The 26,779-nt window shown below is 45.9% G+C and overlaps 1 protein-coding gene across 1 annotated transcript in view; it reads right to left on the bottom strand.

Moving 5' to 3' along the window:
• Window positions 1-26,779, bottom strand: part of TM2D1 (TM2 domain containing 1) — a 170,761-nt gene that overhangs the window by 55,830 nt on the left and 88,152 nt on the right. The window lies entirely within an intron of this gene.

The following is a 26,779-nucleotide window of genomic DNA, read 5'->3' as shown; positions in this document are numbered from 1 at the left end:
CACAAAAGGCTGGAAGCCCCTGACTTATTCAGTACCAAGACGAAACAGCAAGCCAAAAATCTACATACCAATGTACATGTAATGCACTTCGCACAAAGCAAAAATCCCCCATGATGAGTCCAATGTTTCGAGTATTACACTCATGCGGTGTGCACATCCACCGCTCATGCTGTTTCCAGAGAGCAGTCACCAAAACCAATGTTGAATCAATCACAAATGTGGATTGCACCACTAATTCCAAGTTCCAAAATGATTATGTCCATCCAATACTTGTTATTGCGACATTTCTTTATTCTTCACTTCAAAATTTAGTTAAAACAGTCAAAGAGCCAACGCGTTTCGTCCAACTTCTGTGGGCTTCCTCAGGGCGTAATATCTATTTATGTTCTTCAATGATTGCTGGTATTTAAAACAACAATGTTAGGTTCCTGTACCACAGTGTATGTCTTTCGTTTGAACTGATCCCTTCTGTATCCAGGGTATACATGCCACGCCACGTATTCATTCAAACCGCCAAAGTCAAGGCTCCTGACGTATATAGTGAGGTTTCTGCGTTGGTTTAAAGTATGCATGGAGTTTAATTCCTTAAGACTTAAATGCAACACAAACGTGTGCCTTTGCAGAGTGCAAGGAGGTCATTAATGTTCATGTCATTGTATGGTATTTAGTAATGCCCAATGCTCTAAACATCAGGAAAGACAAAGTGAAACATACTAAAGAACTTATTTAATTGCTATATTTGGGTTCACTCCCGATCAAAGCACTTCAATGGAGTAAAACAGGATATGGATGTGACAAATAGAGTCAGTTTGTCTAGTTATTTGCCACCTTTTGGAAATGGTTATCAGAGCAGACAGGTTGCTCCTTTAGCTATAAATGCAGTACTTGATTGCACAACAAACAACAGTATATCACTACAATGTACACATCTAGTTAGGGACCCAACAGAATGAGGAGGTGGACATGCAGTGTAGCATATCAAACAGAAAGATTGTTAACTAGTTCTTCTGGTGGATACATCTAATTGCAGATTCATCACCTTTAGCCCAGATACCAAAGCATTACTTCCCGACGGTAGAGTATTTGCGGAGTGGACTTAAAAAAGTCCTTCAGGAGCAAACGGCCAACATGTCCTTCCCATTAGACCTGGAGGTCACGGCAGCAGTGCTTCTTGAACATATGCATGGACGTCCATGTTGCGGCTTGACTGATGTAAAGGATAGTAGGCACTTTGCGTGCCAACACATTGGTAGCAGTCTTAGCACTGCTGATCAGTCTCTCCAGAATTTGCTTTTTGGCCAGTGTGTAGCTGATCCACCTTGACATAGTCCTTTTCTATAATGCTTTACTTTTCTTTGCCCCACAGAACCCCACAAAAAGTAGATGGTCCACCCCCACGGTCTTCATTACAAGCTTAAGGCACTTTTGGGGTCCAGCTGGTGGAACCTCTCTTCCAATTTTGAGGGGGGAGGGAGGATAAGAACATTGGAAGTGTGATGGATTGTCTAACAGGAAAAGAAGTCACAACTTTAGGCAAGAAGGCCACCATGGTCCTCAACCAGTTTTTCCAGAATAAAATATGGTACAAGGTGGCTGCACTGAGAGAGCCTTGACATGTGACAAGCTGAATTGATCGCAACAAGGAAGACCGTATTCAAAGGGAGAAGGCGCAACAAGCAGCTATGATTCTGGTCGAAAGATGCACACATGAGAAATGTCATGCCCAAATTAAGGTCTCACTGTGACATCACAAACGGTCTCGAAAGGAATATGTGCAAAAAAATCTTTGAGAAAAAGCATCAGAACAGGTTATTTAAAAACAGAAGGTTGGTCCGGTAAACACAGAAAAGAGAAAATGGCTGATAGAACTTACTGCAAGGTCTTCCTGGGTCAAAGACAAAATAAACAACATATCATACAGTTTAGCCTACTCGTGGCCTGTGCGGTGTATATTGACTTTGTGGAAGAGTGCCTGGCAGTCAGGATCACCTTCACAACTTTGGCTGGCATGTCATATGCCATCAACTGCCTTTGCTGAATCACCATGCATGGAGATAGAGATTGCACAGGTTTGGGTGCAGCACCCTGCCACTGCAACATCAGATCTTCTTAAAGCGGTAGCCTGATTGGAGGGCTGCTGCACATGCTTAGAAGCACTGGGATGCACTGGGTACTATACTCTTCACGTCTAATCTAGAGCCACTAGGATAACTTTGGTCTGATCTCTCTTAATCTTCAGAACTCTGGGCAGGAGAGGCATACAGGAGGCCTGTGTTCCACCCCAAGCAAAATGAGCCTCCCAGGAAGGACCTTGCCAGGAACTCCAAAGCACAAACGTTTTGACACTGTGTGTTCTTAATGGTGGTGAAAAGATTCTCCCAGGGTTGTCCACATTGTTGAAAAATGCACTGTACCAACTTAGGGTGTGGCAACCATTTGTGATCCGCCAGGTACAATCGGCTGAGCTGGTCTGTTCTGGCATTTAATGATCATGTCAGGTGGTTCACACTCTGGAAGATGCCCTGGCGGTCCAACCACCTCCATAGGCACACAGCATTCTGGCACAGGACCCCACTCCACCCTGTGCTTGTTGAGCTACCAAATGGTGTAATCCATGAGACCTGTACCAACCTCCCCCTGGAAAACAGGCAGGCCTTCAACAAGAGACAGGTTCTTAATGCCAACAGATTGATATGGAGCAGTTTTCTACTGGAGACCAGTGTCCTCTGATCTCCACCTCTACCAAATGACCTCCCCAACTCAGCAATGGTGTATCTGTCACCATTGTCCGCTCTGGGTGGGGAAGGGGTCTGCCGCTTGTCAATTTGCGCTGGAGCACCCATCATTGCAGATTTTGTGCATCTCCTCTGAAACTGGGATGAGACTTGAGATCCCAATGCAAAGCCTGCATATGCCACCTGGCGAAGTGGACAAGCATTATGCATGAGGCCAACATGCCAGGAAGCCTCAGAGCTGTTTTCAGTGAGATACAGGAGGGAGAATGAAACATGAGGATTGTATTCGAAATACCCTGGTGTCGCTGCAGCAGTGGAAAGGCCTTGAACTGCACCATGTCCAAGACAACTCTTACAGAAGGAAGTATCTGTGAAGGAGTAATTTGGATTCTCAAGTCAACAAGCTGAAATCACACCCATGGCAGGAGGTTCGCTGTCGGCTGGAGGTAGCCTACAACTGCCTGTGCTGAGACTATCTTCAACAAACAGTTGTCAAGGCATAGATAAACTAGTATCGTCAGTGCGGGGACACCCGCCATCACTTTCATGAACACCCAAGGGGCATTGGTAAGGAAGCAAGACAGCACAGTAAACTCAAAGTGGGCTTGTCCAACCTTGAACCACAGGTAATGTATTTAAGACTGTATGACGACCATATGAAAGTATGTGTCGTGCAGGTCCAAGGCTACCATTCAGTCGGCCCGGATCCGGGGCAGACAGCACCTGGGCCAAAGCATTTTCAATTTGTTCTTTGGTTTAGAGGGTGACAATCTAGAATAGTACTAAGGCCACCATTGCTCTTCGGCACACGGAAATAACAGGAGTAACATCACGTCCTATTTCTGAGTCACGAATCCTCTCAATACCCCTTTGGACAATTGATCTCACACCTTTCGAAGTAAGATGGATAGATGCTCTTCTGGAAGCTGTGGTGGGTCAGAAAGGAAAAGAATGGCATAGCCTTGTAGGACTATCTAAAGGATGCGATGAATTGTCCTGACTTGATCCTGACTGCCACTGGGTGATTGTGACCCACTAAGGGCAAATTAAAGCCTCTTGGGGCTGACGCCACATGGGAGGAGGAAAGAGAATACTGATGTCCCTGGTGACCTGCGCGGTCAGCTTATTTCCTGTCCCTGACCACAAAAGGTCTCAGGTGACATCTGCAGGGTTGCGGGGGCCTGGCATTGCCTACACGGAACCCTCTGGAATAGCCTAGAAAGGGTCAAACATGTGCTTTATAACAATCACTGCAAACAAAATGGTTTTCAAAAACTGGAAAAGCATATTTATCTATTTTGGGGGTTAAGCAGATGAGGAAATTATCTAGAAGATGTGGAAAGGCCAAGATAAAGCGCTGTGGCTCATCTTTCCCTTAAGGATTTGATGGCAAAATGTGGTTTTCATCAAAGCGGCAGGGTCCATAACAAGGCATATCTTTAAGGGATGCCTGCACATCACTAGAAAAAACTATGGATCCCATACAAGCAAGCAAGACAATGGAGCACCACAGTGGTGCCAACCACTCATCTCAAGCAATCAGTAGTATCCAGACCAGCAAAAATCACAGGGCCTAAACTCCTAAGGGACTGTATGCAAGATCTCGCTGGCCATGTTCCAGGCCATGCGAGTATAATGGCTATAAGGCAATGGGCACTGACAGACCTCAATCTAGACTGGTCGAACAGAACAGGTTTCCTAAAAGCCTCAGTCCTTTACAACTCCCTGTCTGGGAAAGGTCGAGGGAAATGCAGTAGAATTCCCTTTGCTAGTAGAAGCATGGACCCCCAAACTCTCAGGAGTAGGGCATTGTGTGAGACAATCAGGGTCACTGCGTGCAGGTGTGTGGAATCTAGTCCTCTGCCTTTTCACCGGTGGTCAAGGACCCATTAAGGTGTCAGTTAGGACTTCATTAAATGTAACTAGAGCTCAGAGGAAGCAGGCCCAGGTTGCAGCACTTCTGTAAGGACATGTGTTTACACCTCAACAGAAGGTAGTTGGACGTTATCATCATAATCTGGGGGTAAACCATCCCAGTCTTAACCATCGCCATCTCTAGGTGGTACCAAATTCTGATCAAAATCTGAACCAAAAAGATGGAGCCTCTGAGGACGGCTCCGTGGTAGTGGCAGTGTACTATCTGGGTCAGACTGTACTGAGACAAGGTGCCCTTAAGTGGAGTTGGAGCCGAGAAGTAATCAGTTGCGTGGTCAGACATCAGAGTCCCATTGTCTCTGTGGCCAGTGACTTCTGGACCGGTGTTGAAAAAAGACAGGCCAGTGTAGGCCGTGGCAGTGGGATGGAATTTAGCACCAGAGTCGGTGTAGTAGTCGCAGTTTCTAGGGGTTCAGACGGTGTTCAGGATGGATCCACTGGAGGTAATCCAACTGAAGGCCCCTGGGATCATTGGCGTATGAAATGCACAAAAAGGAGCTGCGAGAGAACCAAAATACACAGCATGGCCTCCTTAAAGGCCTCGACCTGCTACAGTGCCGCCGATGGGGTGGGAAATTAGGGGCATATTGGGACCAATTGCAGAATCAGTTCCTCAGTCGAGGATTGGCAACAAGATCGATTAGAACTTTGACACTCCTGAACATTTTCTTCAGACAGAAAGGGGTAAGATGTGGACCACTCCCACTTTGAATTTTTATTCTTCTTTCTCGACTTGGAATTACCAGACGACTTTGACTGTGAAGAAGATCAGTCACGGGAACGTCCTTTAGAGCGGAAACGGGTGCAACTTGAAGCAAGAGAGCAACACACGCAGGGTCTGTGACTTTCTTCGATATTCAGCAGCATACAGCTTAGACTCACTGTCCCGGATCACCTTTGGGTTCTTAAATCGCATTCCTTCTATGATTGGAAGTCGAGCCCAAACACCAAAGGCAGAACTCATGGAGGTCAGTTTCCAAGATTCCTTTCAGACAATCACGCATGGTTTGAACCTAAGAAAAAGGAAGCAGAGCTCTGGAGCGCCGCTTGAAAAGGCACGGACGATTGTGCGCATGGGTGATGAGTTTAACTGGCTTCAGGGCAGAACAAGGTGAGCCACATTCTGGCATCTAGTGGCGCATGGGAGCACTACTGTGATAACATCAGGATCCAGTCTGGCACCTGGGAAATATTGTAAAGGCGAAAAATCTGTAGTTGGACTTATCCATCAGAACTAGCAGCGTAGGAAGGTTGAATGGGCCCTTTATGCAAACAAGAAGCATGGGCTGCAGTGTCAGTGGTAAAAACAGTTAAGAGTGCTTTAGGCCCTTCATACTCATGGGCCCTGTGCCACTTCACCTGCCGCATCACTGATAGCTATGGGTCTGTTTGTGAACGATCTTCTCTTACATAACCCATTTTAGGTTGTTTTTTTTAAGCCTTCTTAGGACACTGGACGCATATTTAGATGCCCTTTTAGTACTGCTTGTGAAGGGCATGCAGGGTTAAAACATGTTTGTAGGATTTTGTCCTGGATAGGAGAAGGAGCCAGGATTAATCACAACACACTTTCAAGGCTTTCCATCACAATAAGAGGGGCAAACGGGTAATTGGCATGCCACAATAAATAAAACCATATGGGCAGACTCGGAGGATAAACACAAAGCTTACATGATCAGTATCAGATCTCCAGGTGCCTGAAAGTGTAAGGCTGCAATCCAATTGTTAAACACATTTGCTAGGTCTTAGCCGGTCGTAAAGTGCTCTCATTGTATGCGTTTGCATTTACACTACAAGGAATATATTGTTTAGTTAGAACCGCGTTTTTCAACTGAGTAAACTACTGACTGCATTCAGTCAGTGTTTCTATTGAGTGCATATTTTTCTGCTGAGTGCGGCACACATTATGTGCTACAGTGGGGAAATAATGATCCTCGGCACAGTGCCAAAACGTTAAGTATAAGGATATTCCATGAGTTCATTTTCAGAAAAGCCAATAAGACCTACGGGTTTTTAGTCAACATAATTCGAATTAAAGTGCCGTAAAATATATAAAATAGACGCCTTTATTAAAACTAAGACAACTGCCCAAACCCGATTCGGGGTTTCAGCTCTTTCGTTACTGTACTCTGATGCAACATCCTCACAAACCTGCAAAAGGGTCAGACTGTGAATATTGTTCCAAAGTTGGAAAGATCGAAGGAAAATGAGGACTGAGAGAATCTCAAACATCAGCAGGGTTGCTGAAGGTTGAACGGTATACTTAGCCATATGGAGTTATCAGGCACGGTTTCATGCTACTGACATTATTCTTGCTTGCATTTAGGCGTATCATCTCGTTCTATGTAGTGTTCCTTAAATATTCCAGCCACTACCAATTTCATTGGTTTGAATTTGAGACCTGGAGTTATTTAACTTAAGTTGAAAAATACTTTCTGCCTCTCCCAGTGGTCACACACTCATCCAGCAGCCCTCCTCAGTATAAGGTGCAGCTTTCCCATAACTTAAAAAACTTAGATCCCACACCAAGGGCCAATGCGGAGCCCCACCAGAGTTTTTGTGGGAAGACCATGGAGAGCACTGCTTCCACTAATGTACAAACTCTTCGTCCGACACATAGATATTAATCACACCAATCGCTCAATCATTATACACAGACCACTGCAAAGGAAGATCCTCCTGACGGATGAACACACCACTTCTTGTGGCACACTGCTACTTCCTGCAGCTGTTCCTAAACCTTGAGATCCACAGTGTGACCGATGGGAAAACTCCTAGCCTCAGAGCACTTTTGCACTTCCAGACTACTCCTTAATGCTTACAGCATCTTTGACAGCAACAGTCCTACATACGGTCAGGGTCTCATCCACAACGCACTAGCTATAGTGTTTTCATGGCGCACACACACAATTTAAAGAATTAGATTTTCAGCAATCTACAGATAGTAGAGGCTGTTCAGGAGCTCCGCCCTCCCGATAGAGAATCAATGGGAAGAAAAGTATAGAGACCTGGGAATCTGAGTGGGGCAGGCATTAAGACTGAACACTTACGGGGACATTGCAGAGTACATCACCAAACTGCAGGCCAAGTACCTTTCTGAGGTATGCGGGGACAGTTACATGGCTTGGCATCAACAAATTTGAGATTACTAATAACTCAGCTAATACAATAACCACGTGACTGAAAGCATATGTAAGCATTGCCGTTAGGAAGGGATTAGGATAATCTATATGGGGAAGTATGGATTTGTGATGTAAAATGCGCTGGGTTTTCCTAATGTTCATTTTGTTTCATAAAATGATTGCGGAGATTACCACAGTAATTACCATCATTGGGATACCTAAATGTAAGGGCTGACATAAAACAATAACAGTCCACAGCAAAATACATAGAAAGCAATCTACTTTATTGGCCGGCTGCTACACCCGTTTCTGCTTTCCTTTCTACTAGTGTTCAGTTTTTTTTACTTATTTTTGCGATATGTTAATTTCGACTTTTTTTTTAGAAACATGAAAGCCACCTTGAGACAGCACCAGTTTTATTTTGTATTACTTTTACAGTTTTATTGTATAATACATACATTTGCACACACAAAACGATAGAAAACAAAAATTACAGGCTTACCTAGCCCAGACTTATTGACTTTGCTTACGCTTGCTTATGTTTGGCCGACTGTAGTTCTAGTGACAATAGTGAGAAATGTCTTGTAGTCGTATGGAGTGAAACCTGAGGAAAGCACTTAGTGGATGTTTTACATTTGGTCTCAACATTCAAACTGTGCATCATGCAGCTTTCTTACTATAGATGCAACCGAAGCACACGATATTCTTTAAGAAAGATTCCTCATTGTGGTAGGCTGGTTCACAGCTATTAAGCAGACATATTGAAACTGATTTCCTTAAATACAATATCAGCAGTCATTCATGTGAAAATGTGAAACTACCTTGCAAGCAAAGTGTTCCAGGTTTCACTATTTGCATTATATGCATTAAAGGCTACAGTGGCGCTACAACTACTGACTGCAATAAAAGCTCATTTATGTAACATTAAATTACAGAATCGGATTATTTCCAAAGTTGTCAAACTGCTAAAAAAAATCCTGAGAGAATGTTAGGTGAAATAAATGCTTTAACAAACTTAATTTGTCCAGTAATTACAGCTAACAAGCCTAGAATTTGCAATACCATGTCAATGGAATCCTTCAATTAACAGTGTGAAAGTGTCGTGAACCATCATTGACTACGTTTGGCACTGCACGTAGTAGCTGCACACCACCCACCCGCCATCTGGGCTCCAGTGAAGCAAGCACAAAGACGTGTACACCTCATAGGTGGCGTCAAGACGTGAACCTAGACATGTTGACTCCACCAGGTGAACTCATCCGCCTTCCACCTGCCCTGTTTTTTGTCCATTTCAGTGAAACAGCATCACGTCTGCTGGAAGACCCCACTGAACCTTTCGCTCCAAACATGGATTCAGTCAGATTGCTTTGCCATGCGGCAGCTTCTGTGGAACGATCTGGTGCTTCCAGCCACAAGGACTCTGTATACCTCTTTACAAGCCTGGGACCCTCCTGTTACCCCTTTCCCACCCCATGCTCCTAATCCCCACAACTCACCACCTGGACATAAATGCCAACATGTGATAGCACCACAGAGCACCCCTCTGTGCTCTGAGCTTGGGCAGAAAGTGACTCCATCTTGGATGGTTCCTCTACAGTTTCTATCAAATTCTATCTCTTACCGATGTCGCTGGCCTGAACTGCTACAAGGGTTGTGAGAGTAACAAATAACTCATTCAGCCCAGGAAGCTAGGGATGGATGAACTTGAATTCTATGAAACTGAATGTGGAAAAGAGAGGTATTGGTATTGGTAAAGAACCCGGCCCTTTGGAGTCCACAGCATTGGCCTCAAAACTTGGGTGCACTTCCTGCGCCGGCCCAAAAGGTGAAAACCTTGGGTCCCTGCTGGACAACAAACTGTCCATGAAGCCTCAGGTTGCAAAGGTGGTATCCACCTGTTTTGGTGTTCTGAAAAGGCTGCAGAGAATCATTTGGATTCTTCCTTTTTCAGCCCAAAGGACAGTCATTCAGGCCCTTATTCTATCTAGATTGGAGTATGGCATGCCATAAGGTTAGTGCCACTTTCTTTCTGGCTATCCGTTTGGAAAATGGACACTGTGGGTTTAAACCAAAACATCTTTAAAGATGTCCTGAACTTGGACTATGCCCACAGAATCCCCTGGATATCATATGTTAGAGAAACCCTTACTTCTTTGGGTCTTGTTTTTTTGTATGATACCCCACACCTTTGTAAACATTTCCCTAAATCAAGACTAAAGGTGATCTTTCTAAATCAATTCACTCAGGATAGGTGGAAACTCATAAAGGGAAACAAACCGTTAAGTTGTAGGAATCTATACCACAGATATTAAATCATTCGCACTCATACTTATGGATAGTTGAAAATAACCAACATCGATTCATCCAGACTAGATTCAGACTGAACATTATTCTGTTAATGCTTGGTTATCCAAACAATCAATTTGTTCTTAAGAATTTACCGCCTTGTCCTTGAGACAATAAGTCAGCCCAATTGACTTTACACCTCCTTTTTTGCTCATTTTATTTGAGAGAGGAAGGTCTTCATTGTTCCGCTTTTAAGAAAATTCTCACCGCAAACTGTAGCCTCAGCTCTTTTCTTATTCTATTTATTAGATACCCCTTTGCTTTGTTTTGCACTAGCCTCCTATTTACTGGCTGCTTTAAGAAATCGGAAGGCCTCTAGCCCTTCACGATTAATTCTTTTACTGTCATATTTCTCCTTTTATATTTTGTGAATGTATTTTTAGATATAATCTATTTTATGTAAAGGCTATTATTGTGGGCTCAGTATTGCATTTAAATTTCGAATCTATTGCATGTCTAATTTTAACACATTATTCTATGACAACTTTTTATACGTGAACTTTTATGCATTTTATTGAAGTGCGAAATAAAGATAAAGATTGATTGACTATGGCAACATCATCTGTTTGGAAGTAGATAAAGCCTCTCTAAGAAGGCTGTGAGTAGTCCTGAACTTGACGGCCAGGCTACTCCACTGACTTCCAAAAAGTGCATCTGCTTCCTCTCTCCTGAGGGAGTTGCACTGGTTCGAGGCGGAGAAGCGAATTCAATTTAAAGCCCTGTGCTTTGTGCACGGAGCTAGATCAGGAGCTGGCCCTCACTTTCTCCATGGACTAGTGATTGCTTATCTACAGACTCACGCCTTTACAGTCCAGTGACATTTCCTCATGCGTGGTTCAGAGAATTAAACTGACTCGCATGGGAGGAAGGTCCTTTGCTGAACAGGGCTGCAAGCGTAGAAACAGCCTTCCGCAAACTTTGAGATGCTGTACCTCACTGTCTTCTATCGTTGACGCCGGCACCATTTACTTAGAATCCTTAAAAACAAAGCTTATGGTTCCCACTTTCTTACATTGACGGTGTCCTAAAATCATCCCCCCTGTACCTTAATCCTACTACCTTTTGGGCCCATAAGCTTGCTTCTCACGTGCACCCTAACCTTCCACCTGCAGCACATGCTTCAATCTTGCAGAATGTACTTCTTCCTACAAGCTATGCTCTCCCTTGCTCCACAATCCCATCTTATCACTCCTGCATTAATTAACATTTCGTTTTGTATATTTTGAAGAGGTGTTTAACAATCTTCATTCACTTGCCACAAGGGTAGCAGTACAAATATTCCAGACTAAATAAAGAGTTACAAGACAGGTGGGAGAAACGGGAAGTCTTGCACACACAGTACCAGGGCAACATGTGCAGCAGCTGTGCAAGATTCCCTTGTGTGGGAAATAAATATATGGTACTGTTCCACCATGTGCTACCTACTCTGTGTATCAGTCTAAGTAATGGGCATTATCAAATCTCGATTAAGTATGCATTAGTCCTTTAAAACACAGGAATTAAATGAGTCAAGAAAACTAAATATGAACCATAACTCAGTGAGTGTCTGTATCCAGCAAAACATATAACCGTCAAAAGAGAATGCCTCTTCTGCTCTGTATAAGAGCATTGTGCATTTGCTTGATTAGAAGTGAGAGCCTGTAGGAACTGATATTCAGAGTGTATGTTTTGTGCAGCTAGGAGTAGAGTCAGGTTTGGAGAGTTAGAGGATATTGATGCAAACTTCTGTTTGGGCGAGAGACCACAAGAGATCATAAATCCATGGAACCATTGTAACTAGGGATTCTTAAGATGGGATGCTGTACTGCGAAGCATCAGTCTACTTTTGAATTACAGTGCCTTCTTTGGATGAGGAGCAGCCTCTGGCTGAATTATCGGTTGTAGTATCCATTGGCTCAGCATTTGATCTTGTACCATTCTGTGACTATATTCAGAAAGGAAGGCCAACAGGTACTAACTCGACATGCAAAATACTGTGCTCCAGCATTGAAGAAATCATACATATACCTTGCCCCAAGATATATAGTCTATGTTCTGCAATACAGACATAATCAAAATTGTAGAAACTTTCTCTCCACTCAAAAATCCTGTTCAAACATTACTTTATCCTGCTTGATCACACATTTGCTAGCACACTTTACCCTTTCCGGAATACCTGCCTGAGATTGGAATACTAACCAGAGGTGGGGCAGGACAATTTACTTGATGATCCAGAAGCAATTAACCATGGACTCCTTGAAGAGAATCTATGATTTTGTATCTCCTGTTGCACCTGGCACTCTCTGCAGGGTCACCCCTCAACCGTTAACTTTTACACTCCACTTTTTGCTGTATTCGTTTTTGCTGGTCCTATGACTTTACCACTATTAACCTGTGCGAAGGCACTTGTGCACTCTCCTTAATACATGAGAACATGAATTGGCATACATTATTTATTTATAAGTCCCTAGTAAGGTGGCACTACATGTGCACAGGGCCTGTAAATTAAATGCTTATCGTGGGTTTACAGCATTGTGTCACCCATTTAAGTAACCCTTTAAACATCTGTCAGGCTTGCCATTGCAGAGCTGTTGTGTTGCCTTAGCCATTTAGTGCCTTTAGCCAATCTCTGGACACACAACTGGGTGTAGCTGACAGTTGAGCTTTGTGTATTCCTCCTAGACAGCCACACACAATAGAGAGCTTAGGTGTGTCTGGATGGACCATCACTGGCAGGCTGGGAGGGAGGAGCTGGGCACAGTTCCACTTGCACTTGAATAGGTAGTGTCTTGCCTCCACACAAAGGGCTGAATACCCCCTGTAGTTAGTCTAGAACAGAGACAGGGAAGGCGTGATGCCCAAGGACTTCAAAGGGAAACCTCTAGTACCTTCTTTCCCACTTCAAAGGCACAACTGGGTTTAAATACTGGACCTCGGACACAAACTCTTCAGTACATGTCTAGACCTGTGGATCTTCTGCCAGGAAGAAGGACTGCTGTGCTGTGAAGGACTGCCTCTCTGCTGAACTCCTGCTTTGCTGTGCTGACCTGCTGGCTTCTTGCCTGGGTGAGAAGAATTGGACCTGCATTCTTTGAACCCAGAACCAATAATGACTCCAAAGGCTAGTTGGCTGACCTACTGATCTGAAGCTCAGTGACAAAACAGGCTTCCAAGAACCTTTCATCAGCACCAGGAGTCTGCCATCTGAGAGTCTACGTTGCCAAGTGGTACCACTCCAGTGCTGGACCCCTGGAAGTGGGCTTAACGTGGTTTGCCACCCTCTGTGGATCCAGCGGAACCACAGCATCTCCTGTGCTGAGCAGTGCAACCCCGAGCAGAACCAACACGTCTTCGCTGCTGCGTGGATTGTAACCCCCAGCAAGGACTCACATCGCCGCTGCAGCACGCATTGCACTCAGGACCGCTGCTGGGTGGCACATCATTGGCACAGGCCCTCCGATCTCTCGCTGATGGCAGCAAAGACAACGAAAAGACGACCTCAATCGTCTCACAGCTCCTCGGAACCGGGGCATTGTCCCGACTGCGTGACACCTGCCAGACTCTGGACTTCGCATCGCAAGCCCTTGTCGAAGGGATTCTCGATGCTGCTGAAACAGGACCTCGCACCACAGCCTCGCCTCTTCTCGGAATCAACACATTGCTTTGGCTCTGCGACATCTTCAAAGCAGATCAACGCAACTCTTCCCAAACCAGGATTTAAGGTTCTCTGTTCAGTGGGCCTAACTGGGTCCCTGTAGCTAGCCTGCGCTCTATCGGGGTCGGCTTGAAGCTGTGACTTTTTTCTGGTCCAGCACGACCAGATATCCACAGTTGGCACTATATGCCTTTTGGCGCTATTGTCTCAAAAAACTTTCAAATTCAACTTCTCTTGTTCCACTAATTGGATTTTTGTTGTTTTGGTCTTGGTTAAAAATCACTTTTGTTCTAATACTGTTGCAGGCTCCATTTGTGGTGTGTTTTCACAGTTTTACTATTTGAAGTGTTGCACAAATACTTTCCACATTGCCTCAGAGTGTAAAGGCTATCTGCTCTGTACCAAGCCACCAAGAGGTTGAGTACAGGTTAATTTTGGGTGTGCTTATGCCTTACCCCAACAAGGATTGTGGTTGTTGCTTGACCTGGGTTCACAATCCCAGTCAACCAATAACCCAAATTCTTACACCTCCCCTTCTGTAATCCTAATTACATTTGCTTTAAGTAAAAACATTCTGTGCTACTAGGGCAAGAAAGAGAAGCCAGAAAATGACATTATGTATTTTAATTGTATGCAAAAGAGCAACACAACCCTGACAGATAGGTTAACATATTTACAGTTGTTCACACAAAAGGTTAGCAGACCTTCATTAAAATAGCTTAGAATTGTATGTAGGGACAATTAGGTAAGTGAATACATGTTTTTACTAGTGTGGTCCTTAAGATTCTTTTTTTATTGAATGACTCGCACGGAGGTACTCCTTCCCAGAAAATATGGTGCGCAGTAATAAAAAGATTTCAACAAGCACTGACAAAGCCAAATAGCCCTGGATTCAAATTGTAAATGGCACGAGTGTATACCTCAATTTGTTTGCATTAACACACTATATCTGGCCTACTAGCTGTGCCATTGCTTGTGAACTTTGAGTGGCACTACTACAAACCTTTCAACATATTATTCATGGTGCAAAATATCAAGTTAAGACTTCATGCCAAGATGACAGCATGGCTTCTGGATCTTTTTTTGTGATAGCTCAGAATTCCTCTAGAGTAGATGTCTGGGGTAAACCATAAACCGTGCACTGAAGTCACAAAAAGAGACTTAGAAAGGACAGCTGCACCTGGTCACGCAACATGGCAACAAAGCATGATTAGGCTTCTGTCTCACATGAGCATTGAGGCACAGGACAGACGTGGTTGGTGGAGGCAGGCCCCCCCCGATGACCAAAGCAAGACAAGGAGGAAAAAGAGATCTGTGAAGTGGTGATGTTACAGGCTGCAGCCCCCACAGTGCAGCGGAACGGGAGTGGAATTACCTCACTGTGCGCCAGGCTGGTTGAATTGGCAGGGAGGGGGAGATAGGACGGTGGGGGTGTTTTAAACAACTCTCCGGCATTGCCTGGGCTGGTGCTAGCTGCTCTGTAAGAAGGCATACTTTATACTCTAGCTGTAATAGAGCTAGGAAAAGGGGGTGATGAGGCTTACCCAACCTAAGTAATGGAGCATGTACTCTGCACTTGATCACCCCAGGGCGAACTTTGAAATTGGGGACATATCTTGCTAAATTCAGCTACCTTGGGGATTGGGTAAATTTCTAATAGAAGGCAAGTGAACCATCTGACCCATGTGCCAGGTGAGGGGAGGCCATACTTTATAAATAACACCAATTGCATGTCTATATGAAAGGACAGAGATAGGCAATGCCAGGGAGGATATAGGACAGCATTGTACAAAATCTACTGGAAAATATTTTGCTTACCAGATAGGGTCACAATTTCCTTGTTCGGGAGACTTTGTGAACACTCTTGCAAGAGAACACATCTCTGTACTGGGGAGTGTGGACCAGTAAAAATTCACACTGCAGCCCGGCAAAAGTGGGTGAAATAGACTGTCATTTGCTATAACTGGGATCCCAACAGAAAGACAAAGTTCTAGTAAATTTGGCTTCCTTACCTTCGGAGCACTCATGAATGAGGATCAGAAAAACTTGCTCGGCGGAGTTAAAGGCTGGCTATGAGGAGAGACTCATGGATATAATTTTAGCATCGAGACGATCTGAAACAACTCACTGGATGAATCAGCAGACAGTCGGATGATTAGAATTGCAGACTCTGAACAACTCACGTCCAAATTTGTGGCACATTTTGAGAAACAAACTAAATGTGTGCTAAACAGGCACGAGGACCTTAAAAATCAGTTTAAAAGAGAGAACATCTTCATACGAAACCTTAAAGAAGGAGTATGACGACAGTTATCATGCACGCCTAGCTGAGACAGCCAGAAGCATCTTAAATGTGCTGACAAATTTCTGCATTTGAAGGACTTAAGAAACAATCTTAGAAAGCCATTAAAAAAATGAAAAAACATCCTGGAAAAAATGGATGATTCGTAATACAATAAAATAAATGAATAATGGTGCAGGCCAGGAGGTAGAAACTATCTCCTTCTGTGATAATCAAGTGACACTTTCCCAAGAACTATCAGCAACAACTCTACAGCAAAGAAGAGAAATCGTACCCGTGACAGAGGAAGTTAATAAGAAAAATTTGAGGAATAGATGGCTACATCTAAATGATTTTCAAGGTAAAACAACTACCATCTTGCTTTGGGAAGACAGCAAAACGGGTGAGGAGCAAGATGGCGGCGGAGTGAGAGGAGGCGCGGAGCAGCAGCGCGGAGTGGTGCGACTAAATCTCCCAGTTCCCTCAACCCCCGTATTGCAGCTACTTTCCCCACTCCTGGTCTATGGGACAAGATCTGGTTACCTATGCTAGGCTGTCGCTGCCACGGTGAAACGGTAGCACGTTCAGCAGAAGCCTGCAGGTGGAAGCAGTCCTCTGGAGCCGCCGGGATCCTGTGGCTACCGGCGGCGGCGTTGGGATTCTGGGCTCACCCTCAGCGCCGGCGTGCAGGGCGAAGTTCGGCTCAGTACCGAGCGGAGAGGGTGCTCAGTGGCGGATTTTGCCTGCTTGGTCGGTGGTTGAGGCGGACGGCGGGGACAATGCCTCCGAAGTCAGCCTCTAATGCAGCGGCAAAAGCGGCAGCCGCGAAGAGGAAAGCGCTGGTTACTCAGACTGCCCCCAACGTAGCGATGAACCCCGCACACCTGCAGGAAACCATCATAGAGAGCGAAGGGTCAGCTGAATCAACGGAGCAGGCTGAAACACAGATCGAAACGCCGGAACAGACAAAAGGAGTTAAACGGGTCACGATGCGTTCCAAGCAGACTCCGTCAATCTCAGAGCTGCTCGCTCGCAGCGGCAAAAACCAGAAACCCGTAACGACTACAGCGCCTCAGTCACCGGTCAGGGAGGTAATTCCAGGTAACAGCGCTGTACACGCACCATTGCTGGGGGATACTGCAAGTATTTTCATCGAGCAGGCTGTGGGAATGTCAGATCTGTCGGCTGTAAGGGGTGAGGATGGGACCCGGGAGACCCTCGAGCTTCCTGGTGCAGGGCTGGCTGAGCAGGAACATGCCAGTGGGTCTTTAACCAACAAAGACGCTAATGTCGGCACTATATGCAAAACAACAAGCACAATGGTTTTGATAAATAATGAGTTATCAGATGCTGCTGCAGGTCGGGAACAGGTGATGGAGGCTGTTGGCACCGATAAAGACACTACACTTTTATGCCCTCCTCTAGCCCTAATGTCCCTGGCAGAAGGCTGTGAAAGTGAGCAGGACAAAGAAAAGGACAGTAGCGATTGCTTCTATTCCCTAACGGAAGAGGCTGAGTGGTCTGACGAAGAAAGGAGTTCCTCTCAAGAAGGTAGTGGCTTGGAGACGGATAGTGATCTGGATCACACCCCCCCTAATACAGCCAAAATAACTGCTGGTAAGGATAGGGCTCACGCTCAGTCACATATGGATCCAACTTGGGATCACTCCTCAGCCAGACCATTGCAGGGGACCCAAGACGTCGGGGCATCTACCTCCCACCCTCCTCTTTTGGATGTTATCTATCAAACCATCCTCACACACAGGGAGGAAGCTAGATAGGATACTAAGAAATCACAATCAGCTATGCGCAAACTACAGGGTGTAGTAAGAAAACTGTCTAAAGCACACGCCAATGTGGGGGACAGGGTCTCTAACATAGAGGAACGGATTGTGGCGACTGAGTCAGAAGCAGCTGCTGCCTCACTTAAGGTTGACTCCCAGGCCGCGCAGGTTGTTGATATCCAGTGGAAGCTGGAAGACATGGAAAATAGAATGAGACGCAACAACCTACGGGTTCTGGGGGTTCCGGAGGGGGTCGAGGGGTCAGATATCAGGTCCTATATGATCACCCTATTTAAAAATGCATTCCCGGAGCTGTCAGATTGGAACTGGTCATCTAAGATCCAGAGAGCCCATCGGACCCCGTTCAAAATTCGCCCGGGTGCAGCAAGCGACAAGCCAAGGGCAGTTCTAATTTTTCTTGGAAACTATGTCCTTAGACAAATTATCTCGGATAAGGCTAGACCCGACGCAAAAAGAACTAGTGAGGGCCTATCCTTCTTCGTTAGACCGGACTTTTGCCATGCAACGGTCGAGAGGTGATGGCGACTTCGGCAGCTGATTAAGCCCTTCCAGGATAAGCATATGCAGGTCTATCTAGAAAATCCAGCACAGCTCAAGGTAGTGAGGGAGGGGAAGACTCAATACTTTTCATCCGAGGTGAAAGCAAAGGAGTTTCTGGACTCAGTGTGAACAATAAAAATCGAGGGGGGGGGGGAAAGGAAAAAAAATGAGGTGGGATGTAAAGATGGAATAATATAATTTTTTCTTCTTCTCTCTGTTTAAAACTTTATTATCTATTGAGTTTGATGAAGGGGATGGGGGTCCAGGGGGGAGGGTAAGCTATTTAAGTGGTTTTGTTGTTTAAAGTACAGTTTCACACACGCTCCACGCTGCTGCACCATTCCATCAACGCACAGACCTAGGTCTGAGCGCTTCTAAGGGGAGAGGGGAGAGAGGCGAGGGAGGGCGGGTCGGGTCACAAGGGTGGGAGAAGGAGTCACGGGTGGTGGGGTGGGGGAAGCATTAAAAAAAAAAATTGAGAATGGGTGGTAAAAAAATTATGTGGTACAATCTCTACAAAATGACCAATGTTAGCAAACAATTCCAGGTACTAAGAACTAGGAGACAATTGGAGAATAAAGATGTCAAGCCTTAGCATATATTCGATCAACATAGGGGGGTTGAATGACTGGCGGAAAATCGTCCAGTGAGCAAATGCTGCGGGCGCGCGGTCGTGAGTAATTCTGTTCTTGTAAGATAGATTGCGTTGTTCATTTTTTTAATACTACATGGTTTTGGAAAATGCCCTCTGCTTCGCCTACGTGTATTTGGCAGAATTTGAAAAGGCATACTGCTCTGATACAATAGCGAGCTGTACCTTTAATTTGCAGATTCAATGATACAGCATGGAGGTGAGGCCCGTTTATGAGCCAGGACGCCTACCCCTTCTCGTTACATTGTTTGATTTATGATGTTAGTGTCCTAAACTGCTATTTTACTTGTAGAAAATCTATAGATATTTCAGCATATGGGGTAGTATTGGCAATTCATTCTGCATATAAACACCATGTTGCCATTTGTTTTTAAATATGGTTGTGTTGCTGCAATGATTTAAAATGTAGTGGGCGTTCGCTCCATCCAGAGGTGATGCTACAATTCTTTCATCTCATGCATCATTCCGCCTCGTATGGAATGCTTGCATTGCAACATATGAGGAACTAGTTTCCATGCCAACAGAACACTGAACGAATAAGACAATGTTTCAGCCTCATTGATGCATTGTATACAGCAAGTAATCATTTATTGTGTTTTGTGCTTTTACTGTAGCGGGCTTTTTAATGATTTAGTTAGGACTCAAAATGTAAGCTAGACCTACTGGTGTTGCTAGTGCATGTTGTTTTATTTGTTTTCTCGTTCAATGATGTCGCATTTTTAGGGTTCGACCTGGCGAAAAGCTGCGCAAGCTGCGTTTTGCGCAGGCGAAATCTTTTGTTTAGAGTATGTGAGTCTAGTCCCGCCCCTCTGTTCCATTGGCTAGCTCCATAAATAGAGGTTAGCCATTGGAACAGAGATCTGTCCGTCAATTGCGGAGCAGATTCGGGGGCGTTCCGGCCATTTTTACTCATCCTGCCCCTTTGACAACGTCATGCGGCCGTGGGCGGGGTTTATTTTTTTTTGTCTTCCAGGTTTGTTTTGGCCATTCCGTGGCCGATCGCCGCCGGAGGAAGTCCAGGTGAGTGCTTGTTTTTCCTTGCCTTCCCGCCCCCCCTCCCGCTGTCCGTTCCCGCCCCCCCGCCCCTGTCTGTGTGCCCGTGCTTCTTGTTTTTATTACTTTGCAAATGGGGTGATGGTATTCGTATATGACTATTTCGTTAGTTCCTGGTAAAGTCTTGCGATAAAGCTTCCACTTTCACCATGAACACGGTTTCCTCTTTTGGTGTCTTTTTCACGAAATCTTTTGTATGGCAGAAAGTTCCAGTATTTTCAGCGATTGGTGCCAAGGCCATCGTTGCACAAATTATGTTGATATATACACAATGGGGGGGGGTCTACTAGACGCAGGTTTTCTTTTTGCCCTTTCATTCTAGTTAAAGAGAAAGCAGATGTGGAAAGACTACATTTCCCAGGATGCTGTAGGCGGTGTCAGTCGGCTAGGCAGGGGTGTGAGGAGGTGAACCGTGTATGTGAGAGCGAGGCTGGCAATCCCAGAATCCCCGGCGGGAGGGCGGTGGTAACCGGTCTGTGGCTGGAGACGGGAGGGGGATGCTGAAAAATGGCAGAGCTGGAGATCCCTGCCGGCAAGCGGGCGCTCATCGAGAGCCATTAAAATCGGACACGGGTGGCTGACTACTGCGAAAACAACTACGTGCAGGTAAGAGCCGGGCGGCCGGGGAATGTGGGCGCGGCGGGGCCATTGCTGACCAAGAAGGAAGCACTACAGGAAGTGCAGACTATTCAGGGCAGGGGCAATATAACGCATCCCTTTTTCCTGTAGAGGAATATCCACATTCCCCCTTATGGATTCGCGCCGGAATGATGAGCGTGCCCTAGTAGTACTGAAGGGAGTATGCAGAAACACTGTTAGGGAGTGTACATTGTAAACAAGGAAGAGAGAGGTCATATACACAAGCAGACAGGCTTATGGAGGGAAGTAATAAACAGCTAGAACCGGAAACCGGCACCAGGGACCCATAGCAGCCACTAGCAGAGTTACTGACCATGTATATCAAGCGATGGCTAGTTCGAGGCTTGTTGTATGCTTTAATAGACCGGGTTAAATGTACATCTCGGGACATGGAGGGTCATTTTATACACCAAGCGAAATAGGAAGGGCTCGGGTGCAACCATAAACGGGGACATTGAAGGCGGATGAGGAGGTATGCTGCACACGTCTACAGATAGGCGTGGGTCGTTCCTCCGTGAGACAGGCATGAATCAGATCCAGATATAGGCATTTAACGCCGTCATGTACGCTCAGAGAATGACAGAGGCTGGAGCCACACACCTTGAAATAGTAAAGTGACAGTCACAGTCCTTTATAACATGAGACGAGCAAGATGTGAAGCCTTGCATAGTAAAGTTTGGCAAGATGTGGGTTTGTGTACCCCAAATAACGGGTAAGGGGTAAAGTCGCATAGAGTGTGTCAAAGCCAGACTTTGGGAAGATGGTTTATTTTGAGATTGGCATTAATTGTGTACTGTGAGAGAGACTGATTTGGAGCGGGGGTGGGGCGTGTCATGCAGCTCAGAGATTTGGGTCTGGAAGGCCCAGAGACGGGTGATAATGTACTTCCACAGATGAGCGGAGTTATTCAATCCTAGAGATAGACAGAACTGTCTCTGTACCCAGTGACGCTTGAGGTCCAGTTTGCGCATGATACAAAAATTGTCAGGTTGGGAGTGTCATTATTTGACTGATTGATCATTTGTTAAGCGCTCCTAGATTAAGGTACACGGTATCCTGTCTCAAAATACCGTAACGCAGACTGTCAGAGTGCTGGGGAATATTTTATGGACTGTGAACGTGGCAAGCCAAAATGATGGAAGGCTTTGCTTTGTACAGGGTTGCACAGGTGTCACCGGACACTGATGCTTGCAAATGTGCATTGCATTCTCTCTGTCATGCTATAGAGAATTACAGGGTTCTGTGTGTGGGGGAATCAGATTCCTCTCTTTGCAGCTTTCCTTTAGAGCCTCTACCAATGTGCATCCACATCGCCTCTCACTTGCCTGATCTGCATTCACAAAGACTTTGGCCTACAGTCTGGTCCCAATAAACTCCTGTGCCTGAGCTGGTTGAAACATTATCAGGAGTGCTTCATAGTGCCGTAGCCCTGGCATGATCTGATCATGAGGTGCTTTGATTTGTGGTGCGTCCTAAAACAAATGCAGATGCCAGAGAGCTAAGGTTAGTTCTGGGTATCTCAGGGGGTATGCACTTGGCAGCGTAGCCAGTACTTTGATTCAGGTTCCCTCAGGTCCACAGACCTAGCTGTATTTTACAGTTGAGGCAATACGGAGTTCCAGGGAAAGAGTAAGCCTGACTCATCCTACCACACTAGAAACCAAATCTGGGTAGCGACTCTTGCTGAAAGCACTGCTGAACCTAGACCCTCTCAGTACCGCAGTACTGTCCTAAGTGACTTTTTTCTCTGATCTGCTTTGTTTTTGCATTCATCCGCTTAACAGTACTCAAGTTCGTTTAAGGTGTGACTCCTGTCTTAGATCTAAATCAGGGTGTGTGAAGAGTTCCTCCTTTTCACTGCTGTAAAAGTTTACTGGAGAGTGTGGTAAAATCACTTCATTTTCTTATACTACTGGCTGTTGCCTGGCGATGAGGGCTCTGTGTCTCAGAATTGGTAGTTGATTTTTTAACTTTTGCACACCCAAAGTAGGATAGGTATCAGTGTCTTTGCACCAGTAACTGGTGCTTCACCTGGACTTTGAGAAGTCCTCGCTTCTCAACTGGAAGAGATTATTGTCAGCGACTGGTCCTTCTTTGCCGGTAGCTTTCCACGTTTGGCACTGGAGAATATGTGCTGCTGTGACCAACCAGGAGAAGGTCAGTGGGGAGGAAAGACCAGCAGGGAAAGGAGGTGATAGCCAGGAAGATCTGCACCTGGCCCTGCTGACTGCCTCTGGGTGTGTGTGTGTGTGTGTGTGTGTGTGGCTGGCTCTGGGTGTGTGTGTGTGTGTGTGTGTGTGTGTGGTAGTAATTGCTGTCTGCTGAGCTCGTCCGTAGGGTACAATAGGTCTCACATTTGCGAGAGAGTAAGCTAATGGCAATGTAAATGACAATGCCATTTATTTATCTGTTTTCCAAACCAACACATAAATACAAATTGTCATTTACAATGCCAATAGCTCAAACTTTTTCAAAGGCGAAACCATTGCATTGTAAATGCTTGTTATCGTTTCCTTTTGTTGTCCTCTGAAACTGTCTAAATATCAGTCAGCCCATAATGACGTGTTCCGACTGAAAGCTCTTAAGTGTTGGCAGATATCCAGCCGAGGTCATCATTTACTGGCAGGTATGGCTTGAGAGGCAAAAAAACTACTTTCATCGGCTGCTTCTTGGCCTGGGGAGTGAAATTTGAATCTCTTAGCTATTATGTAAAAAATTTTTTTTAAGACGGAAGCGCTAATATTCCCACGGTCGGGAGGTTTGCCCCTTAGGAGCTATCCCTTGTAGGGTTTATTTTTGTACAAAGAGTAGTAAAGTCCTGCTGTCCAAGTCACACGAGCCTTGGGGCATACTAAACTCCTCTGTGATAGCAGCTACGGTTGGCACCAACCAACTGTCCCAAATGGGGGTCCTGGTGAAAAACGTTGCAAGAAAACGCCCATTGCGAGCATTTTCTTAACAGTCGGCATTTCTTGGCTTTTAACCATGGTGTAATATGTTGCCTCACAAGTGCCGTTAGTGTTAACAGGTAAAACTGCCTTCAGGGCTCTCCGATGTTAGAGCTGCTCCCCCTTCTATGGTCGATGGAGGCGGCCACTGAGGAGAAACTTCGTTGCTGTCTGGCCGGAGCTGTCAGGGGCCGCCGGGGGAAGGGGGGCGATGCGGTCAGACCAAGGAAGCTGCGAAGGGAGCCGGCAGGCCACAGCCTGTCCTTGCTGGTAGCTCTCCCCGCCCGGGGCCTCTCGTTTGTGTACAGCACACCGGGAGCCACCAAAATGCCGGTCCGAAGAAGCGGAGGGCCCCGGCCACAGCTCAAGGCAGGTGTCGCCCTGTGTTTGGCAAGTGTGTGTGTGAGTTTGGGGGCTCTGTCAGTCGGCGTGATCCTAACAAGTGTTCCCACGCTGCCATGAAACTTGCAGCGCAGGACAGACCGCCACTGCGCAGGGTAGCTCGTGTGACGGCAAGTGGTCTGTGCAGTTCTCTGAGCTGGGATGAATAACTAGAATTCAGAAAGAGAGACGGCTCCAGCTAAACTTATTTGAAGCACCCAACTGCCTTATGTAGAAGTCTATCAAGGCGAAGTTCACGTGCATGTATTTTTTAAGAATTACTTGGGGAATCTTGCATTGACCCATTGTGTACCTGCAGAACTGACTGCGCCCTTCATTTTTACCATGCCAATCTAATGAGTGCGATTTAGGTGTAGAATAACGCCTTCCGACCAGTCATTTTATGATGAGAGCTGAGTAATTACACAAATGCTTACCGAACATGTGCCTCTTTTTTCCTGCCCATTGCCTGAAAGAACAAGACCAAAACAACGTACATGCAACTAGAACATATGTAACCTATAGTAATTTATTTACCGATCTTCTCAATGGAGGCAAATCCTAAGTTAATCACTTTTTATGTAGCACTAAACGCTACAGAAGCAGTTTCTAAATGTAACGAGAAAGAAACAGTGGTGCGCGCACCACAGAGGAGCCGAACGTGGGAATCGAAAGCAGTGGAGCGCGCGCACCACAGAGGAGCAGGGGAGGGAGCCTGGTGTCTGTGCCGCGCGCTGATGCGCGTCCTAGACATGGACGGGAATGTGGGCGGGGCAAAGGTGGGCGTCCAATCACGTGCAGCATTGTTTTTTTTTTTTAAACACGCGTAAGCCAATGCCTGCCGGCAAAAGCCTGATCACTCGCACAAGCGTGTGGTCAGCTTTCAAAAACCCTTACATGAGGTCTCGCGCTGCGCGAGCAGTGCGGCGCACTGCAACGCTAGGTGCAAGATCTAAAAACAGGAGCCACAGGGAGAGGTGTGGCGCCGCGGCCAGGGCGACTGACGCTGGAATCTGGGGACCACGGTTCGATCCCCGGCTCCGGCGGCAGGTTAGCCCAGCACCATGTGACTCTGGGCAATAGCTCGCTTAATCTCCCCGACGGCCCCCAGCGCCTAGAGACCCTTACGGGTGATTGTGCGCTTTATAAATGTGGACTTTACTTTACTTTACATGTGAAGCATTAGCGCAAGCTATTCCTGCTCTCACCATCTCTGGTGCAGAGGTGGAGGAGTGTGAGGTGTGAACTGCATAAGATAGAACACTGATACAACAGGTTGTATTACAGCCACACACCCTTATGTGCCAGTTTCTCTTAGGATACCACCTTTCTGGTACTGTGCCAGAGATGGATAAAGATTAGGGGAGAGTAATGCAGCTCTGCCCCTTCTGGAATAGTGGGCTTGAGTGCAGTGCACAGGAAGCTTTGAGACAAGGTGTGGGTAGCATATTTGGCCTTTGCTATGGTCCTTGGCATAGTGGTAGCTGTTGTTGTAACTGTGGTACAGAATTTGGCCTTTCATATGTTCCTTGGCATAGTGGCAGCTGTTGTTGTTGTTACTGTTGTATCTGCTGTGCTGGTAACTATTGTTGTTGCTGTGGTGAAAGTAGCTGTCACCACTGTTGTCCTGGTCATGGTGGAGGCTGCTGTGTCTATGCCTACTGGTAATAGCGGAGGGCCTTCGTCCGGGCACTATGCACTCTTTCAACTGTAAAGAAGGGAGCTAAGCCCTGGGGCACCACAACTAGGGATATCCAATTTTCTAGAATTCCATCACGTTACCTTTTGCTTCTTCAGGCAATTCCACCAGTCTCATATCGCTCTTTTGCAATCCGGTTTCATAATCTTCTGCCCTCCTTTGCAAGAAGCCCACATGATCTGTGAGATTGCATAGTTGTGGTTGTAAGTCATGTGTAGTGGTGGCCGGTAATTAAAAAAAAAAAAAAAAGTCGGCAGTGCAGGGCACACACCTCACGCACACACTTCTTCATTAACACACGCACACACACCCATTCACAACACTCACTAACAAATACACATACATTCACACATGCATGCAAGCACGCACCAAACAAAAAAAGAAAAACACAAAACTTACCACAATAGCAGCTCTCCGACAGGGAAGCCTTAGAGGTCCCACAATGGTCAGTCAATAAAGGAAGGCAGCTGTCCTAATCTCGTCACACAGTTGGATAAGGTCAGTGAGACTGCTGACCCCTCTACCACCCTGTGACGAGGTGTCACTGATTGAAACTCAACCCTGGACAAAACAGAATTAAAACTGAAGCACCAGGTCCAAGACAATTAGTGACGCTTTCCCTCATCACGAGAGGGAGGGTCTCAATGCACAATGTTGCCAGGCTGAGGAGGTCACGCCCCAGGGCTGTGAAATCCTCAGCCTTGCTAAATTCAGCTCAGGCAGCCAGGAGCCTGCGCATTTAGCGCACGTCTAGCTCCTAGCTGTCTGACCTGAAACATTACTCCAGCCACACTGTCTGAAAATGAATGGTTATCGTTTCTGACTAAGCTCATGTTCATTGCAACTGCCTTGATATTTGCTTTTAAAGAATCACAGGTATTGTCGATGGCTAGTAACATCCAGTTTGTGCTCAAGTCAGATTGTCAGCCATTATTCTGCTGATAAGATCAAAACCTCGTGTCCTCCAGGCACTTGGAGCATAAGCCTGCCATCTAAGGGCAGCCGCCCC

Source organism: Lissotriton helveticus, chromosome 1_2 (assembly GCF_964261635.1).
Source record: "Lissotriton helveticus chromosome 1_2, aLisHel1.1, whole genome shotgun sequence".
Taxonomy (NCBI): domain Eukaryota; kingdom Metazoa; phylum Chordata; class Amphibia; order Caudata; family Salamandridae; genus Lissotriton; species Lissotriton helveticus.
This window is presented reverse-complemented; position numbering and strand designations above follow the sequence as displayed.